Here is an 11,459-nt window from a genome sequence, read left to right on the forward strand (position 1 = left end):
AAATGTACAACTACACTAAAAAGTATGATTAAAAATTACTTATAAACATTCATGATAAAAACATAATAACTATATTAAGAAATAGGGTTAAAAAATACATATAAACATTCATGATAAATAATTTCTATAATAAAATAAATCTACCAAATCTATTAAATATTTTAATATTTATTATAAATTGACAACTAATTTATATAATTACTTTATATTATGTACCACAAAAAAATGTATAGAAAATCTCTTATATTCAATTTAAAATTAACCTCTCCTCCGTGACCTAGTCTACTATTTTTGAAAAATAACAATAAAATAATAATAAGTTGTACATGATTTTAGTCCTACGTCTACGTAGAACAGGCCACATCAATTCAATTTAACATGTTTTTAATCTCGTACTTTTTGTGGTTGCAAGTTTTCTATGGGTTTTTCTTCGTTTAGGGTATTTTCCATTTTTTTCAAAGACAACCAATAAAAATAAATATACATATATATATATATCAAACGTTATCTACATGACTCCACATCATGTATTACGTTAATAGGATAATTTTTTATTACCATATCTTAATCACCATGTTCATCAAGAATTTTCAACTTACGTATGTTGAATGAACACTAGAGGGTTATGAACGTGCTGCACGTGTAAAATGACACTAGACTTCACGTGTAGGTTGAAGAATGAAGAATGGTTAAATTTTACTAAAATTAATAATATATAATTTTCCATAAAAAATAATAGGATTAATAATCAGTAATTATTTTTTAATGTGTAAAAGTTTAGGAATTTCGTCTTTTGTGACCATGATCTAATGTTTGAGAAAGTGTAATGTGTTCAATAAATAAGAAGTGACCTGATATATCATGACTCCTTTATTTGGTGATATTTAGTATTCCCTTGGAGAGTAAGATGGAGGTGTACATATGTCCATTGTTTGGAATGGTGTGGCACAATGGAGAAGGTTGGTATTGGGTTTTATACCTGATATCTTTTTGTTTTAAATGCATGCGCGTGGGGTGGTGGAGGAATTATGATATTTGTTGCAGTGGAGGTGAGGAGTTGCACCTCACCCCGTTTTTGGTTTTACGGTGTTTTCGTGAGTTGTGTTGGTTATGCTTTTTGGTAGAGTCAACTTAGGTTGATAGTCGTGGTGTTGTTTCTTAGCGGTATAGAGGTTTTCTCTTATCAATTTCTTTTAATGATGGTGTGTAACACGCCCAGTTATTTTGGTTTTATTGTAAAAAAAGTTAGAATTGTTAATTAATTACATTAGGTAGAGGTTGACAAATTTTTAGGTTAGTTAAAAAGCTAATTGAGCTGGAAAGACTTTTTATTTAAAAGAAATGGTTATGATTTAAAATAATGCTTTTGTTATCTGAAGAGGAAAAACTCATGGATGACCAAAAGATTTCTTAACTTCCATGCAGCTGGAGAAAGCAGTTATTCCTTAACCAAAGGATTTATTTTAAAACGGAAAATCTGGGAGAAGGAGGGAGTTAGCAATTTTTACAAAGACAGAAGTAAGAACAGAGACATGGTCTAAGGTAATATGCTACCCAAGAGCCAAGTTCCTAAGTTGGTAAGGACTAGTGGAAGGCTCGATCCCTATCACTATTGTGAGTTCAGGCTAGGTCAAGTGAGACCCTGATGCTATTAGAAAATATGGAAAGAAAACCTCTCTATTGTACCTGTTGTCTAGAAGTTGGGAGAGCTCGGCGGGAGAACTGGATGCAAAGGCCATTCTCATTGGAAGGGAGGTGTGGTAGTTTCTGAGGAGTTTTTCCCAACAGATATACAAAATGCAGATAAGTACTGGAACGATTAGAATTATAGATTTTACAGTATTGATTTTTAACATAGAGTATAATGTTGTGAGTTATTAATATGTTTAAACTGGTAATTATGAAACAGGAAAGGCTCATTATGAGCAAGAATTCTTTATTCTAAAAATCCAAATGTAGTATCTATACAAGTTTATGCAATGTATTCTTTATTCTGAAATTTAAATGCAATATCTATACAAGTTCATGCACTGTATTCTTTATTATGAAAACTCAAATGCGAAATCTATTTTTGATAGGTTCATGTACAACATTTCCTTGTAGTGATATAGATGATGGACTAAAGTAATATGATTCCAAAAGAAAACTAAACATTGTCAATAACCCTGTTGTTAACCACGTTACAAAGAAGAAATAAAAACAGTGTTTCACCATCGTTATGGAAATTCTATTCACAAGCAATAGTAATCTTGAACACATTACAATAGTAAGGTTCCTTTCAAAATAATGAAATGAGCCAACGTAGAAATTTGAAGAACTTCTCACTAGAATAGGAATTTAAGAGAATGAATAAAAGAAGTAATGTACAAATTATGTGCATTAAAAGAAATAACAGGAATCTTAGGTAAACCATAATAAATCAATAACGTTTAAAGGAGGTTGTGTAACAGTACGAAAATCACTCTCAGCAATAAAATAACAAAGATGGCTCTTTTAAATAAATACGTGTAGTAGTTAAGATAATAGGAATTGATATAGTAAGTCGAGAGGACCACCATCTTAGGAATGGGTTAATTTCAACGTCGATCAAGGGCTCGTTGTCGGAACAGTCCCAAAACCTATAAGTCTCTCTTAAAAAGCTAAAAAGAAGGACATCTAAACTAAATTCAGAGAATACCCCGTTACCTATTTTAGGAAGAAACCTCTTCAAAATTTCACATGCGAATTAAGTAAAATTCTTAACCATCAATACAAAATGTTTAACAATGCAAAAAGGATTATTTACTCTCTTGACGAAACTTCCTTAGTCTATAGAGACAATATACAGGAAACGACTTCCTTGAAGCAAAATATCCTAGCTCGGAAGTAAATGGTGCTAATAGTCCAGTACAAATCGACAAATTTAAACAAAAGGACTGTAATATTCAACCAGAGTAATTATCGAGCTTTAAAAACAATCTTTACATTAAATTGATGAAAATCCCATAAATTAAAGTAGGGAAATTGATAAACAAGACACCCCATGTGTCTCAACCAGGTGATACGAACTTTTGCTAAAGCAAATAAAACCGCAGACAAGTCATTCTTCAAGAAAATGCAGAATAGTAACCTAGAAAAAAGTTGACCGAGCAGTGGAGGTTCCAACCTCTCCAGACCCCGTTATAAGTCGTGTTAGCAGAGCTACCTCTACATCAATGGTAGAATTGATTAATTAACCATGAAAATAAGAAAGAATAAACTGGAACAATAGAATTGTAGTCTAGCATGTTGTTTCATTATCTTACCTAAAAAATTTAAAGCAACTCTCGAAGGCACAACGTTGCCAACCAACTCTTTCCGGGAGTGCAAAACGTAGCCAACCGTGTGGACCATAAGGAACAACAATTTTACAGCATAAGGGTGCCAATGAAATAATAAAAAATCCAAACCAAATAAGCAGATGTTGCAGAGCACATCTGGGCCAGACAACGAGGGAAATGAGTGAAATTCCGATAGTGGGGATAGGTCTCGTTACCCTAATGGATCCAAATGATCTCAGTACCGTCTGATGCGAGGTCAGAAGATCAACAATGTACACTCCTCTTAACATAGGCTCCAAGATCTGTTGTCAGAGCACAAAGATAGCTGGAGGTTTAACACCACATACGAGGCAATGGTGGCACACTGACAAGAAGTCTTGATATAGTGTACATCTAGCTAGGATAATCAATTCAAAGTGCCAAGGTGGAGAGCCACGTTCTAACCCATCGTCGATTCAAAGTCTCGCTTCTTCTGTTTAAACTTTTGATCGACCTTGACGGCATATCAGTATTCCGTGCCGAGCGAGGAGATGTTCAGGAATTCTATTTCTTCTTGGATGTACTTGTACAGACAACCGTGGTATTTGAGTACCAAATGCTACTCTGAATCCTTGATACCCAACTTTGTGCGAAGGGTATGGAAAATATTGGTAAACTCCGGCATGTCGTGGTCCCTTCCCTACAGCAGCGTGGTCCACTTTATGTATTGATCCTCATAGCTTCCGACAGGGTAGTACTGCTCCTTGATGGCATCCCAGAATGAACTCCAAGTGGGTGCAGATAAAAATAGTGAGCCTGTACTTTCATCCTTCTGCTCGCAGTAGGTTTCCCACCAATCCTTGACATGGGGGGCTGCTTTGAGAAGAGCGAAAACAATCTTTTCTGGACTGGAAAAATCATGAACAGAAAAATAACCCTCTAGCATATTTAACCATTTATCGATGACATCTGCATCTATCTGACCCTCGAATATGGGGATTTCAAAATTAACTTGTACCTTAAACGATGTGGCGTTTCCAGAGTAGCTGTTGGAAGTCGATGTGTTGCCCCTAGGTAGGATCTGGAAAAAGTTGTCCATCATCGCGTTCCTTTGTCGGTCGAGGGCTTCTTTACTTTCATCTGCCATGGGAGGCAAAGGTTCGACCAGTTAAAGGTCTAACTCCTTATATCCCGACCTCGTTATAGACGTGCAAAGAAAAACAGAGAAAAAGCATACCGCTCTCATACCACTGATCTGGATTTAAACAAGAACACAACAAATTATAGAGATAACCATAAACATAGAGATGCAGCGGAAATAGTACTTCATTTCATTACTGAAATATGCTTACAAACAGAAATGGAAATATGGTAGCTAGGGCGATGGTAGCTTATCTCTGAGAAGAGATGTGGCGGCTACATGCCTATGAACTGTGTTACAATGAGGCTCGAAGGCCTAGTTATTATTGAGAAACAATGGAAAACCCTAAAAATCCAAAAACCTAACCCCAGAAGATGAAACGCCAAACTGTGGACCCCGTTTGGGTAAATTGGTACATTAACTTCCTCGGGTCGTAACTTTGGCATATGCTCTCCGTTTGACGCACACAATATCTCGTTAGAAAGATCTATCTGAGAACTACAACTTTGGGAAGAGAAACATAGGTCCATGGACCCATGTTGCTCCAAGTTTTCCCAAAAAACATCGTTTAGGGCCTAAAAACGGCTATGGAAGTTCAGGACCCGAAAAACTGCTAAAAATAGTAAATTGTGCTACAATTAAGAAAACTGAAAAGCTGAAAGGAACAATGGTGGGGGTCCAAGTGGACTTGGCGAGTGGCCACAAATATCCACCTGGATCATGTTGACTACTACACTTAAGTACTAATTACAATGTTGGAGTAATCTACGGAGATTATGCATAACCCTATGTCTCATGTCAAAGTGCTCATGTTGAATCCCCATAGAAGATACCTAATCTCAATACATAGCTAAGAATGGTGCTCCAAACGCTTAATTTCATCATGTACAAGCTAAAGAAAATGTGTAAAAAGAATTTGTTTCTTCCACATAGTCTACATATAACACTATATAGTCCTCACTAATAATGGCTAATATATCCATGGAAGAAAATATAAGAAATTCTAATTATTAGAGATAGGGTTTTGAGACAAAAAATTTGAAATAACAAAAACTCCTTTAATATCTATTGAAATTTTGATTATAACTACAATTATGAAACTCCATGGCCATGGCATCTATAGGCACTAAACTAGGTATAAATCTTGGCACTCTACCCCAAGATACATGCACGACATGACTTTCATTAAAAATCATGAAATCAATGATCATAAATAAACAATATTTTCACTTTATAAATTTGAATTTTAATGTTTTTTTTTTTTAATATGGATATTTTTCTATGATAGAAACTCATATTTTCAATTGATCTCTTGAAATATTAACTTGCCATATTTTTTTTTCCTTTGAAAACTTAGAGAATAAAAATTAAAGTAAATTAAAACATTATCTCACCATAATAAAATAAAATAAAATAAAAAGCTCTTATACCATACAATGCTATTTTCATATAAAAAATACATTTCACTTGCCTCTTAAAATTGAGTGCCCACTCAATAAACCAAGTTTCAAATATAATACTCTTCCACACGTCATAAAAAAGACTTCATACAACCCCATATACTTGATATACCTTATTTAATAAAACTATTACATTTACTGTAACTAACTATACTTTGTCATGCTTTGTTAATTTAGGAAATATCTATAATATATTCCTATAAAGATGCAACATTTTTCCAATTGAAGAAAAAATTCATTCTTGACTGTAAATGCTAACAACTCTTCCATTTAAGGATTGGATAGGTCTATCATTTTGATCATAACCCTGCAAAATACAATAAAATGAATATTAATTCACTTCAATTTATATAAAGAAAAATTAAACAACATAATTAAACCGATGGCCTTTTTATGATGAGGTCCTCCTCACGACACTCTAGTAGATTCGTCGGTCCAATGAATATGCTTTTTCCAGACACGTGTCAAATATTGTGAGTTTATTACGGACCAGATATGCATTTGGCTTATTCTTGACATCCAAGCGTGTATTTCCCTTGAAGCCCATGGCTCCAGAAGGCCAGCTCGAAGCGAACCTGGTCGTCGAATGGTTGATCTGCAGCACTTCCAAGAAATGGTGAACAAAAGAGGTAGACGAAGTGGTTGCAGGGGAGGATGCATCGGCGGTGGCAGTGGTTTCAGCGTCCACCACCGACATGACCCTAGGCGCGAGGTTCTTGATGAGGCAGAGAAGTCATGAGATCGAGTCCGGGGAAGTGAAAGCAGAAGGCAACAGTGAAATATTAACCACCACGGCCTCCCGCTCATGGAGCGTCAGGGACTTGATGTGGTCGATATGTAGGAGCTCGAATTCAAAGGGGACATTGAGCTGCTTGGAAAAATTGCATACATTGTCTCTCGTAAGATGGAGCTCCAGGGACAAGGAGGCTGAGGATCCAAGCGCAGTGATACGGATAGGAAGAGCGCCGCCGAGTTTGACAACGATTTCTTGAAGAAACGATACCCACTAACCCCCCAAGACGATTTCGAAATCTATGATATGTATTGGCTCTGCACCTTACAGCGCTTCCAGTAACTTCTAAGATTTCCAACAAAAGCAAATGGAGAAATTGAGAGAAGAATACAAAAGAAAAGATGGGCTGCCATAGGTTTTAGGGGAGATGGGAACCGAAAGTTCCGAATTTGGAGGCACTCTTTGGGATATATTTCGGAGAGAGCATATACCCAAATTACATGAAACGAACCTTTCAAATCTTTTCAGAGGCAATTAAAATTTTGCACAACCATGTAGAAACATGCACGACACTTCATTTGGCACACAAGGGTAGTTTATGTAAGAAAATTCATGCATTATGCATTTTATTTAGATGAGACAGTGTGATATTTGATCATTCTTTCAAAACATACTCGACATGGAGCAGGATGAGTTTGGGGTCATATCCGGCGATGATTTCATATCGAATACCCAGATGAAGGGCATAATCTCGGAGTCCTTGGGAGATCTACAGTTTCTGGAAATTTTGAACGTGGAGGACTTGAAAGAAATCACTGGTTCCATTCCCTCGTCACTCCGGAAGATCCACTAGTTGAAGAAGTTGATTCTCAAAACTAATGGGCTCAATGGTTCTATTCCTCAATCTCTCGGAAACCTCCACAATCAAGAAGAATTGTACCTATTGCAGAACAGGCTCAACGGAACCATTCCCAACATTTTTAGAGGTCTCAGGAAACTTTGCATTTTGGATCTCTTCAACAACCATTTAACAGGTCAGATTCCCACCTCTATAACCAGTCTCCGCAGCCTCACTACTCTCAATCTCCATGGCAACCTGCTCAGTGGCTCCATTCCTCTGTCTATGGGATAATTGTGTTTTCTTTAGACGTTGGATATGTCTGACAATAGGCTTATGAGAAGCATACTAGATTCTATTGGTATGTTAACCAATCTGTCCCTCTTATACCTCTTTAGCAACAAACTCAGCGGAAACATCCCATAATACATTGGCTGACGGTACTTGATACATTGATACGAGATGTTTTGGAAAACTTCAAAAATTATGAGGGGCAATTTACCTACTCTGCCACTCAAACAGAGGGAGAGATAAGAGGCATACTAAATTTATTTCAGGCATGTCTCCTTGCCTTTCTCAGGGAAAAAGCTATGGAGGGGGCTGAAATCTTCTCTATAACGTATTTAAAGGTCACCCTACAAAAGATTATGGTCTCTGGTCTTTCACAAGAGGTAAGGAAGTAATACAAATACTAGATCTGCTAATTAGCATTTTATTTCATTATTTGTCGCGATCTTTGTTTTATAAGTTTATATTTGTGTATTGCAGGTAGAGTATATTTTGGAATATGGTTAACACACAAATCTTCAAAGAATGGAAACAAGAATGTACATCAATGTATTCATAGAGGACACTATATTTGAGTAGGCTTGTCAATTTTATTTCCATATCTTGAATATTACAATGTTTTCTTTTTTAATTTATGTGTAGTTGCATGCACAAATACTACTCGAATTTGTTGAGAGAAATTCAAAATCTTATTATAAGGGTCGAACTGAGAATTGATGGATCCTAATATATGTTAATATTTTATTACATACATGAACAAACAAAGCTGTGCTAAGCCATGTGACGTTTGTTTGTCTTCCCGGAAATATTTCTTTTCATAAGTTAGTACCTATGTAGAATATTGAATTGATTAATCCTGCCATAATTTTTGGTTTAGTACACCATATTTGATGAGAGAGAAACTATTAGAACTTTCAAAAGTGGAATTCAACATTTTTCACTCTATACCAGAGAGGGTTACAATCTCTCTCGAGGTGAGGTGAAAAGTGGAATTCAACATGTTTCACTCTATACAAGAGAGAGTTACAATCTCTCTCGAGGTGAGGTGATGAGTTGTCATTGCATATCATCTCCAAATTAATTGAATTTGAATCCTGAAAATTTCAAGAACGTAAAAGTGTGAGGTTTATGTGTAGATGGTGGAAAGATTATGGGTTACCTCAAGTAACATTCACACGGCATTGTCACGTGGAATACTGCACTTTAGCATCTTGCATTGAAAATGATCTTAAACATTCTGCGTTCCGAGTTGGATTGGCCAAAATATGTTATATGATCATGATTTTCGGCGATATGTACGACACATTCGGAACAATCGAGGAGTTAGAACTCTTAACCACAACATTTAAGAGGAGATAATTGCATGTACGAGGAGAGAGCTGTTATATATATATATAAATTTACCTTCAAATCAATAAAAAGTATGCTAATCCTTCTCCATTTTAAATAAATAGCTTTACTTTTAAATTAATAATATGCATTCTACTAATCGAGTGAGTCAGCGAATATTACCTTTGCATAAATTGTGTATATAATGACCAGATGGGACCCAGCGTCAATAGAGCGTCTTCCAGATTATATGAGAGGAGTGTAAATGGCGGTTTACAACAACATAAACGAAATGGCACGAGAGGCACAAAAGATTCAAGGCCGAGACACAGTCACCTATGTTCGAAAATTTGTATGAACAATTATGATTAAGCATACAAGTCATACAAATAAATATTTCTTTGTGAGAACCTTAACTTGGGGAAATATTTCACCAAGTATGATCAGTTAACTTGGTTTCACTTGTTCATGTGCCTGTCTAGTGGGAGGATTATATTGATTCGTATATGGTAGAAGCGGTCGATTTCTAGTGGTTATCTTCCTACGTTCGACGTACCTGGAGAATGGGAAAATCAGTGTCAGTTCTAGCATAATGACACTGCGACCCATGCTCACGTTGGGGTTTCCTCTTTCTGTTGGGTGTGGAGCCTAATTATCTTCTTTATTCATAGGTATCACTGCATTCGAGCCCAGTTCGTGATGTGGCGGCAATGCTGCTCGTAATATTTGCGCTGTAATATTTGTTATTTCATAGTCAATCTGGGCCGTTCATTAGGCGGAGATCTGACGGTAGAAGTTATGTTTAATTTATGGTTTTTTGAGTTAGAAAACAACCCCTCGCTATATATGAGGGAATTGTATTGCATGTATGTAGATATGTATTCTGAGCGAGAAAGAGAGAGGAGATTGTGTGATAGCGAAGAAGGAATTACAATGGATTTGTTGTAGTTTGTATCTCTTCAATGTGTTGGATAATATAAAAGGAAGAACTCACTGTTTCTCCGTGGATGTAGCCCAAATTTGGTGAACCACATATATATGTGTCTCTCTTGTTTTATGTGTTTTCTGTGTTTATATTTCTGCAATATATTTTTTGTGTTCCATTGCTCTGTAATATATAAATTTCTAACACTTTTGCGTCACATCCTACAGAAAATAAAAATTCCCTTGAAGTTCAATGACTTGATATGTTCATCGTTCAACTCAAGAGTGACACTCAATGCTACAAGGTATTCCTCATAACCTTTTATAGAAAAGCAAATCAAATGGAATATGTTGCGGATTTATTCATTCTTTATTCCAATTTAAACTTGGAATGCATATGATAGTGACATTGGCATTGTGAATGCACGCGGATAGGGCGCGTGGAGAGGAAGCTTCCTCTGTATCGTGTTATATGAAAGACAATCCTGGAATAACAGAGGAAGTTTCTTTCTATCACATCAATGCTATGGTCAATGAGTTAACCAAGGCACTGAATTGGGAGTTACTTACACCTGACGGCAGTGTTCCCATCTCTTACATGAAGCCTGCGTTTGACATTTACGGAATTTTTGTTTGTGTTCTTCATTAGAGGAAAGAGGTTGAAAAGGTTTTGAGTTTTTCTTATAGCTAAGAAGGTCCCGAGCCTCAAGAAAATTGTGGAGGAAAAAGTGGTGGGTGCATAAAATAGTCAATGACTGCACAAAAAACTGTGAGGAGAAACTTTTAGTAAAAATCGAATTTTACAATCGAGAATGGAGTTGAAGTCTCAAGTTTTTAATGGAGTTGAAGTCTCAAGTTTTTAATTGGTAAATGTGTCATTTTCTTTATGAAGTATAAACAAAAATAGTTTGTTGTGCTCACATGAAAATTTAGTTTTCTTACTTTATCGCGCGAATATTATATTTAATTTATTTTACTGTGTGTTCTTACCGGGCATAAATTTAACTACCATGTATTAAGACATTGGGTCCGCACCTGACCTAGGTACTTGCGATGTTTCTTGTTTATCAATCTCCCATAGCCCGGATCCGATATGTAACTTAATTATGGTTTATAAAAAATATCGGGTCCATAGCTTAATATCAGGACTTTTAAAAAATATTGGGTCCATAGCTTAATATCAGGACTTTTAAATGATTGGATGTATAAATCTCTGGTTCTTCTGATTCTACGATATACTACTCCGCCTTCCACCTGCTTGGATCCATCCACAAACCAGTAATTTGGATTTTATTTTAAATGAAAATGGATATGTACAGTTGGTAATAGTGGGCTCTGTGGAGATCCTCTTCCTGCTTCTTGATCTATGAATATTCTTCAACAATTCGATACTCAAAAATGATGCCAGGTTGCTGGTGTATTTTTTCTTTTTAGAGAAGTGATGGTTGTTCCTTTCGTTCCTTTATTT

The 11,459-nt window shown here is 35.9% G+C and overlaps 1 pseudogene; it reads left to right on the forward strand.

Annotated features, from left to right (window-relative positions):
• The first annotated feature begins 7,291 nt into the window (after nucleotides 1–7,291).
• Nucleotides 7,292–10,640, forward strand: LOC149221471 ((+)-alpha-pinene synthase, chloroplastic-like; annotated as a pseudogene).
• Nucleotides 10,641–11,459: the final 819 nt, after the last annotated feature.

Source organism: Pinus tabuliformis, chromosome Q (genome assembly GCF_031772625.1).
Source record: "Pinus tabuliformis cultivar Carrire ecotype Pingquan chromosome Q, CPIR1, whole genome shotgun sequence".
NCBI classification, from domain to species: domain Eukaryota; kingdom Viridiplantae; phylum Streptophyta; class Pinopsida; order Pinales; family Pinaceae; genus Pinus; species Pinus tabuliformis.